Raw genomic sequence first — 10208 nt, 5'->3', positions numbered from 1 at the left:
TTGCGAATTCGGTCACGGGTAGTTGCGTGGGTGGTCCTGGATTTTATTCGTTGGTAAAACGAATACAAATGAAAATGTTTCATGGCAATCGCAGCGGGGGATGACCGACAAGCTTCCAAGTCGGGGTCCCATGTTTACAGGTTTCATTTTGGGGGCCCTGGATGAATCTCATTCTTTTCTGTTGTAGAATTTGCAACAGCGGATGCCCGAGATAAAGCCAGTCTGGGGCCCCACTAAAAGTATGCAAATTGGTGTCCCGGGTAATTGGTTGAGGCCCTGAATTTTATTCGTTGGTAAAACGAATACAAATGAAAATTTTTCATGGCACTCGCAGTGGGGGATGACCGACAAGCTTCCAAGTCGGGGTCCCATGTTTACAGGTTTCATTTTGGGGGCCCTGGATGAATCTCATTCTTTTCTGTTGTAGAATTTGCAACAGCGGATGCCCGAGATAAAGCCAGTCTGGGGCCCCACTAAAAGTATGCAAATTGGTGTCCCGGGTAATTGGTTGAGGCCCTGAATTTTATTCGTTGGTAAAACGAATACAAATGAAAATTTTTCATGGCATTCTCACCGGGGGGTGACCGACAAGCTTCCAAGTCGGGGCCCCATGTGTACAGGTTTCATTTTGGGGGCCCTGGATGAATCTCATTCTTTTCTGTTGTAGAATTTGCAACAGCGGATGCCCGAGATAAAGCCAGTCTGTGGCCCCACTAAAGGTATGCGAATACAACGGGCAACTGATTGGGGGCCCTAGCTTTTATTCATTGGTAAAACGAATACAAATGAAAATTTTTCATGGCACTCGCAGTGGGGGATGACCGACAAGCTTCCAAGTCGGGGTCCCATGTTTACAGGTTTCATTTTGGGGGCCCTGGATGAATCTCATTCTTTTTGTTTTTTAACATTATACAATTTGCAACAGCGGAAGACCGAGATAAATCCAGTCTGGATTCCCACTAAAAATCTGCGTATTGTGTTCCTGCTACTGGATGTGGAGCCCTGGATTTTATTCGTTGCAAAATTGAAAAATTTTCGTGGCCCCTTACAGGGGTGTGTCCGACAAGCTTCCAGGTCAGTGCTCCATGGGAATGTTGATAGGTTCTAATTCGGGGCCCTGGATGTATTTCATTGATTTTTGTTGTTTAACATTGTAAAATTTGCAACACATCGGTAGCTCGAGATATATCCAGTGTGGGCCCCACTAAAATTCAGCGAATTGAATCTGGGGCCCCAGTTTCTCGGGGTGCTTGATAAATCTCATTTGTTTTTTGTTGCTTTATCATTATTTTTATTCAAATTCGCTGTTTCAGTAAGCTGGTGCTTTCACGCGTCTCTTTCCATTGCACGCTGATGAAGTGGGACGAAATAAACAAGATATGTTGTGAAGAGAAGTGGGGGGAGGGGTTGGCCGCCAAAGGCGGCAGAGCCCCCCTAGTATATATATATATATATATAAAATTATTTTTGTAAATTTTGTTTTTCAAGAAACTAAATTTCATTTTAATTAAAGATCAAACATGAAAGTAATTAAAAAGATCCTTTAAAAATATATACTGTCAAACTCTGTTATAAAGACATCGAAGATTCCGCGGAATTTTTTCGTTATAATGGAGATGTCGTTACAACCGAGGTTGAAGTTTTCAAGAATTTTCGAGTATGAAAAATACAATCGAATACACCGTACATGGATGTATTTCAGTATGATTAAAATCTCCATATTTTAGGAAAAGAAAATGGTAAATCAATAACAAATATGAGACACATTGCAGATATTTTTGCCAAAAATATTTCTTCAGTAAAAACAATGTTTTTGGCTACTTTACCGTTAGCCCCGGGGGATGAATCGGGTGACGTCACTTTATTTTACCAGAAGAGTAGCTAGAAAACCGGTTAGCGGGCTTCCGCTGGCAAGCAACAACTTTCCCACAAGCGATCAGGACGAAATGCTTAGAGCGCATGCGCCGATCTGCTGTGGCTCCTCCCAAAGCCTTCTAGATACTACTCCTAGGAGGCTTTGCTCCTCCCCGTGTAGTAGCACGTAGTGACGAGCGGGAGAAATATATTCTGTTGCCAAGAATAATAAAAGGCAACTTCACCACTCATTCATTTTGCCAAGTGATCTGTGCAGTTGGGCTGGAGGAAAGGAATGGGAGAAGAAAAAGATTCTCGCTTTTGTGGGGAAGGTAATATCTTTTGCATATATTTTCTTTTGAATACTTAATTATTGAATATTTCCTTTTGTTTTAATTATACGGGAATTGTCTTCATTTTACCAAAACAAAGCTTTTCTCTCTTTCGTTTATTTTGTATTTATCATAATCAATGCCCAACATATTGCATAGTATGGAGGCTTCGTGCATAGCATATTATTGCGTCCGATATTTTTTTTTTTTACTCTTAGTTTTAAAAACAACAACCTCCGTTATAATGACATTTCGGTTAGAACGACAACATTCCACGAAAACTTTAATGTCGTTATAACTGAGTTTGACTGTTGGTGTTTTGCATTGTATATAACTAGCTGTCGTATGGTCCGCCACCTAGCGATTTTTGGCGCCAAACATGTCCGATGGCCCGACGAAAAAGTCGCCAAGGCCGTCAGACACTACGGACGCCGAAAAAAAATGATCAGCATGCAAAATATATAAAAAAAAAAACAACAACTAAGCATAAAAATAGAAAAATATCAGTTAAAAAAATTCCACCTGGACCATTTTTTAAATAATAAACAGATCGGGGCATAAGGAATTCCGGGCATGAGAGTTTCTCTGGGTTCTCTCGATATGATCGTGAGCTGCTCAAAATTGAACTGTAATTCCAGACCGAACGGTAACCAAACCAAAAGCCACACAAAACTCGCCCCCATCCTCTGTTCTTGGAAGCACCCCGTGGCAGAAAGCGTATGTTTAATTGTTAATTTTAAATTAAAGTTCAAATTAATTCGGGCCCGTCCAGCCCATCATCGTACCGGGAATATATTAATTATCCCTTAATTTATTCAAGCGTTTTCTCGAGTAATTAATTGTTTTGATTCGCCATCAAGGAACGTGCTAATCGAACGTTTGAGTCCTAAAAATGGTATAATTTGACTGAAAAAATACCAGAGCGGGAATATACACTTCTTGGGTCGCGGAGACTCCAAAGATGGGTTGTACAAATACACTTTACACTTCGGTTTCACATCCATTTTTTGCGTTACTTAGGTTTCAGGGGTGTCTTGGCGATTTCGGTGACCTGGGCCGGGACCCAGACATTTTTGGCGACCCTCTTTAAGCCATGATTTTTTTTTTTGGGGAGACGTCGGCACCCAAAAGGGCATAACATTATCAGATGCACATGGATAACTGCTGGAAAATATTAATGTATGAATTAAACAAAAATTAATGATTTCAGAATTAGAGAAATAATTTCAGAATTAATGAGAAATAATTTCAGAATTAATGAGAAATAATTTCAGAATTAATGAGAAATAATTTCAGAATTAATGAGAAATAATTTCAGAATTAATGAGAAATAATTTCAGAATTAATGAGAAATAATTTCAGAATTAATGAGAAATAATTTCAGAATTAATGAGAAATAATTTCAGAATCAATGAAAATTCCAAATTTATAAGAAATTTAATTTCAGAATTAATTGTAAGTTTCAGAAATAATGAAAATTCAGAATTTGTTATAAAAATAATTTTGGTGAAAACTTTCAATATTTTCCAATGAGGATGTATGCTGCAGTTACTGATGAAACGTCTCGTTTATATTTTGACTTCCGCTGGTAATACCCCAGAAAATAATATATATAGCCTTTTAATTATAATATTACAGTATGCTTACCATGATAGTTACAATAACATAATATTATGATTGAGTATTTGTTGTTTTATGAACGACTAAACATTTCTAAACCGGGCCTAGACTAATAGAAATTTCATTTACCGGGCCGCGGTAATGTTGAGAACCATCGACATCAAGTGTTAAAGCCGTCTTTCAAAGGGGCGCAACGATTTGCCAAAGCAGTAATTCAATTTGCGCTACTATTTACCCAGGAAGAAGTCGTTCATTAGCTGTTAGTGATTGCCACCACACTTTAAAGAGACTTCACTTGCTTATTATCAGGAAACTGCCTATCAGCGACACCTATTAGTGAGATTTTTATGTACTTTGTTTTTTGTGACGGCAAGTCTCACTTTTTAAACAAAGCTAATCACGAAAACTACATCCATCCTTGTACGGCAGTTTGACTTCTTAATCCCTATAAACTTAAGGGACACCCTGTAGATGAAATCTGGGCTGATGGTGAGGAGAAATCTTCAACACGCCTCTGATCCTGTATCACAGTGCGGCATTGGGATCATTATAAACTTGTACCGAAACTGTCTCGGTACGAGTTTGTATATTTTGTAATTTAATTCTATTCGTAGAAAATAACGAAAAGTGTTGAAATTTTATATATATATATATATATATAAAATGTAGTTTTTCTATGCAAAATTGTGAAACTATGATGATTGGGAAAAATCCAATTGGAATTTTTTCAAAATCTCGTTATTTCCGAGAAAGTGGCGCTGCTGCATCGATCGAGGAATCGCACCCATGGAGAAAAAAATACACCCTTTCCCCCATGAATCGCACCCGTGACTTTTCGCTGAAAGAGAACACGGAGCCTCGATTTAGCGAAACTGCTTCCCGATGGAAATTAGCTTCCAGCGCGGGGTCGATTTGTTGCCATTTCAGAAAAAATAAACTTTTTAACTTTATTCAATGCAGCGGGAGGGGGGACATTTAAAAATTTAGTCCGTTAGTGACAGGTACGATTTGACCACTATAATGAAATTTCAAGTAATCAGTCTTTAAAGTGAACTTGTCCGGAAGGCGTCCTAAAACAAAAAACACTAGAACATGCGTGTGCTTCGGCCGCGGTCTCGATTAGAGAATTTCACATCGCCCGTTAAGTTGTTTAGAAAAACTTTCATTATTTATATATAGAAGTTACTATTTTTTATATATAGAAGTTCTTGTGTTTCGCATACATAGTGTTATACAGGGTGAATGCTTAACACTCCCTTTGCCGTAAATTATTGTGAACCGTTGATCCTAGACCTAGAGGCATACTTTCAATCGGAAATTTATTCAAATAACGTGACTCCAGATACGCGCGTCATAGTGCAAGGTGTTGGTGAGTTATTAAAATATAACCTCGTATCGGTCACCCTGTTCGAAAAACCCAATTAAAAAGTTCTCTGATGCCAACATGAAAAGTTACTCGTTTGTAAGTGCAATTTGCACTTTCCTTATTTGATATAATGAGGTATTTGAAATTAAAAAAATCGCTGAAAATGAGGGAAAAGAGCAGAATGTCCATTAGATTATGTAGTTCTTTACCTCATTTTCAGCGATTTTTCAATTTAAATATCCCGGGGAACGTTGCACTTGGGATTTTTTTTTTGTTGGCCACAGGAGAGACAGCACCAAATTTATATTTGGGTAGTGTTAGGACGGGGTGACTAGTAAAATGCTGAAATTATTTTAATTGTAATAACTACACAACCCCTTGCAGTATGACTCATCAGTCGCCAAATAACGAGCTTTACGCTTACAAGAGATTGACATTTCTCTATTTGACGAATCGGTAATAAATAGGGTAACCTTGTCCCAAACACATGTTATAAAAAGTTAGAAGGACAAAAGATGAGAAAAGGAAGGGAAAAAAAAACAGTTGATAAGAAAATGTATACAAGGTACACAAAGCAGCTCTTTCTTTCACTCTCATAAGAAATATACATATGTGAGAGAAAAAACCACTATAAAAAACCGAGAGGAAAAACATTACAGGGTTGCCTCAAAGCTTATCGATGAAGAGAGGAAAGAAAGCACGGTGAGCTTATTTGAATTTATTCTACTGGCATTTGGACGCAATATTACGTCGTTTATCGTAAAGTGGTTAAATGGACTATGCCGCTAAATAAGTGAAAGGAAAGACCCCTGAACCTAGAGCTTCTCGGAATACCAGTGTGATTCATCCACAATCTTTGACCAAAAAAAGTGACGTCAGTATTAGGAGTCATTCAAGTATTACGTCAGCATCGCCTTGTCGAAAAACAGCCTTTATCGAGTTTTTGCTATTCTTGATAGAATAGCTGTCGGATCTTCACTGTTCTTGAAAAGAACATTTTCAATGGCAGTATAGTAGAGTTGAATAATCTTCCTGGATTACTCGCTTGTCATAAACAAGACCATATTGTTTATCCTCCGGCTTGTTTATCACTTTCCTCTTTTTTGGATCTCTGGTGATTTTAGCAGGGTTGTGGGTTTTAATCTTTGTGGAAAAACCCAAGCTCGTAACAAGGGTCTTCATACTTTCATAGTTCAGGATTTCTGAGTTTCTGTAATTTAGCGTGAATCCCCTGATTTTGCAGTTCGTGCTTCCATCATTCAATTTGTATGCGTAATTTTTTTCACCTCCTGAAATGAGAAGAGAAAAAAACATAAGTTATCCAGCTTTCTTCCGATAAAAGGAAATCATTATTTTTTTAGTTTTATTCTAACACATTCAAAAAACATGAAAAAACTTACTGAACACACCAACATTACTTACCAGAAACAGATGTTGTTATACTATATGACCTGCCAATTCATCAGTAAAATCTCCCAAGAAATTTCCTAATTTCACGTCGTTTGTACCGTCGCTTCGATAAATGATACTGTATAAAAAGAATAATAAAATAACTGAGTTAGACACTTAGAAATTTCTAATTTTCTCATAAACAATTTTTTAAATCGAAATTATTTCTCACCTGTCAATATCAAAATACAAAACGGCTTCTCCCAGCTTCTCAAGTTCCTCGTACAATTTCAATCTAGCATGAGCCGTGGCGAAAGTTGCCAGAAAAATATTTGTTTTATGTCTGTGCGACACCATCATCTTTGTATGCCCATTGAACAGCAGTGACCTTTTCAGTTGACAAATACATATCTCTCACCTGTGAAGAAAGAAAATCGGTGCTTTGCGATTAAAAAAAAGGTATTATTTCAAGTTTTTTTCATGTGAATAACATAAAATTGAATGTTTTGTTTAAAGCACCTCTATTTTATTGTCTGCTATCATTCCGTTGAGTTCTTCCAGTTCTGTGACGTGTGATAGCTGAGTTTTATTTTTGGTCATCCCCCAATGGCCCCAGAAACTATAAGGAATGGAAAAAAAAAACAAACGTGATTAGTGAAAAGAAAAAAAAAATATTGAGGAAATTAGAATAAATGATTCATTTTACACCAGATAAGAACTCACCTGTTCAAACAGAGCTTTGCCACCGTCCTTTTACCAGCATTGAAACCGATGCGTTCGGGCTCCAACGTTACGCCTTTCCCCGTTCCTTATACATATTTATATATTCTAACTTCTGTTCTTCAGTACAACATTCACTTGGCCATCCACTTTAGCTTCTCGCTTCAATTTCAAGAATGTATCAACGTACGGAGCAAACAGTCCAACCCGTGACTCCTCAAAATGATAAACCTGCCAAAATAACATACAATTATGAGAATGAATACAAGCAATTGCAGAAAATGGGGGCGGGGAACTGAGAAACACACTGTACTTCATGAATTTTCAATATCTTGTAGCCTTTCTCTTCAGCTTTTTTTACCTCCTCGGTCACCCAAGTTACTGTCAAAGCTCTCTGGGACTCTGTGTGGTTACATTTTGAATGATTCTTTGTTTCAACACAAATTTTGCATAGAGGAAATGTCAGTTTTCCATTACATCTGTATGGTAGAACAGGAAGAAAAATCTCTCTGGGTGGAAGAATCGTGCATTTTATGACTCCAAAATAGTCGTGAACACTTCCAAAACTGTCGGTAATAACCTTGGGGTGTTTCACGGGATATCTACAAAAAAAATGGAATGGAAAAAAAAAAATCAGCATCTTTAAAAAACTATCGGAAGATTGCATATAGAAACGTCCTCTCCATTTGTCAATACAAGATTCATCGAAAGACTGGTTATTTGTGGAGATGAAGGTTACAAGGAAGAAAATTCATCACTGCCCCCACGGGGACTCGAACCCCGGTCTCTCGCTTGCCGGACGAGTGCTCTACCATCTAAGCTATGGAAGCAGATAGAATATTTCTATGGGGTTGGCCTTTGTCATTCACGAGCTATTAGTTGATTGTTGACGCCGTCCATGTACGGTGCCTTTCAACATATATAATCGCTCCAAGGTTGAAATAAAAATACAAATACGACACCACAACAGGCAAATTGCCCAACGAGGTGGCTGACTTAAGAACATCATGGATCCCCGAGCCATTTTTTGGAGGCCCTACCTACTACTGCTACACCACATATGCACCCCCCCCCCCCGCGGAACTCCCCAACGAATCGGTACATGCGGGAATGTGCGTGTACGTGTAGTGCAACCTGACTTAAGTTTGTTTATGTGTAATGCTTGTTATGTGTAGTGCTGTCATCTGCCCCCAGTTTTTCTAACTATGAGTGAAGTGTTATGGTTGCATGATTTACCGTTGTAGGACTGTTGCTCTCTGTGGCGAGACTTTTTAACGGGGAGATCGGTTCGCATTTGCGCCTTGAAGTTGGGAACCACAGAAAACCAACTTCAGCTCTATCTATTCTATCTGCTTCCATAGCTTAGATGGTAGAGCACTCGTCCGGAAAGCGAGAGGCCGGGGTTCGAGTCCCCGTGGGGGCAGTGGTGAATTTTCTTCCTTGTAATCTTCATCTCCACAAATAACCAGTCTTTCGATGAATCTTGTATCGGAAGATTATTTGTTAAAAACAAAATGTGCATGAAAAAACGTACCGGCAATATTTGTTGACCCAAGGATACAAACTTGTGAAATCAACGTATTTGATAACGCCTTCACTGAAGAGCCGAACGGCATTCGTTCGGCCTCCAAAAAATGAATCCCTGGGGTTCAACCAGCGCATGATCATGAAGGCTTTGGAATCTGGGTTCGTTTTCTTCAACCGGTCAAATTCGTGTTCCCACAATGAGATAACGTTGTATCCAGCTGACTGAAGTAGTTGTTTTTTTCGAGTTTCTTCATAAAGCTGCCACATGAATCGTCCATTCATTGTATTATTCTCAGCATTGTATTATGCATGTTTTGCACCCATGAAAAAAACAACCTGCATGAATGAATGAAGAAAGATTAATACATGTGAAAAATGATAAAATTAATTGGATGTGGGAATTCAGATAAAAAATTTTTTTCTTTATAAAAAAAAATGTTACTCACCATTGAATTCGTATATTGTATTCAACTCTTCACAAAATCCGTCCACGTACATGCCACATATTTTCTTTTCTCCAAATCCATTTCTTGCTATGTTACTTCTGTAACATAGCCTCTCTGGGGAACCATTGCTACAGTTTCTTCCGGAATGAAATAGGCCAATACCTTCTAAAGCAGAAGGCCTGACCCCGAGATTCGTGACGTCATCGAATTCTGTCCTACGAAACCCATCTTCCCTGTAAGATCGTTTTGCAGCACCACACCGATGTGTTCGAATGTTATTACAGAATCGACCCACGTTGGTATATTTTTTCTTAATGTTATGTAAAAAATAGGCCAAATTATTAAAGACTTGTACTCGAATAGACAAGTTTATACTTATAATTCATTATTTCCAAGTATCAATTAGGGCCAGTTTTGATAAAAACTTAATATTTGAAAAAATTACCTTTTGACCTCAAAACTTCCCCAAGAGCATTAATTTTTCAGAACTGCATTTCTGTTGGTTTTAACCAAAAAAATATCCATTGAATACCAAAAGAAAATTGAGACCAATTCAACTATATAATATCCTTTATTTTTCATCACATACAATATATATTTTCCCATTTATAAAAGAAATGAATATGTAAAAGGAACTTTTCATGAAATAAATATAATAAATAACTTGAGACTTATAAGTTCTTGATGAGAATATTCTCTTGTTATTTATAATATCGTTACATATTATATCCTTGAGAACATTCTCTGGAAGGACTACTTTCATAAATTACTGGGGAATATTCATATAGAAAATAATTATTTTGAAGTTATTAATAATAGTGCTTGCGGAGAGAATATTCTTTAGTTACCAAAATCTTTCCAGAGAGTATCAAGAATATATGTAATAACATGTATTATAAAATCTTGATAAATAACTTGAGAATAATTTTTGATAAGAATATTCTCTAGTAATTT

General features: G+C 37.5%; 2 non-coding genes across 2 annotated transcripts; one reads left to right on the top strand and one right to left on the bottom strand.

The window, feature by feature from the left end:
* Positions 1-8039: 8039 nt before the first annotated feature.
* TRNAA-GGC (transfer RNA alanine (anticodon GGC)) lies at positions 8040-8111 on the bottom strand. The gene has a single exon. It is a non-coding gene; the product is annotated as a tRNA-Ala (tRNA).
* A 521-nt stretch (positions 8112-8632) lies between these two features.
* On the top strand, positions 8633-8704 carry TRNAS-GGA (transfer RNA serine (anticodon GGA)). The gene has a single exon. It is a non-coding gene; the product is annotated as a tRNA-Ser (tRNA).
* Positions 8705-10208: the final 1504 nt, after the last annotated feature.

The sequence above is a fragment of the Pholcus phalangioides genome, unplaced genomic scaffold, assembly GCF_987345545.1.
Source record: "Pholcus phalangioides strain wild (caught in Gottingen) unplaced genomic scaffold, Ppha-v1.0 ptg000017l_1, whole genome shotgun sequence".
Classification (NCBI taxonomy): Eukaryota; Metazoa; Arthropoda; class Arachnida; order Araneae; family Pholcidae; genus Pholcus; species Pholcus phalangioides.
The sequence above is the reverse complement of the archived record's forward strand: the minus strand, read 5'-3'. Positions and strand labels throughout refer to the sequence as shown.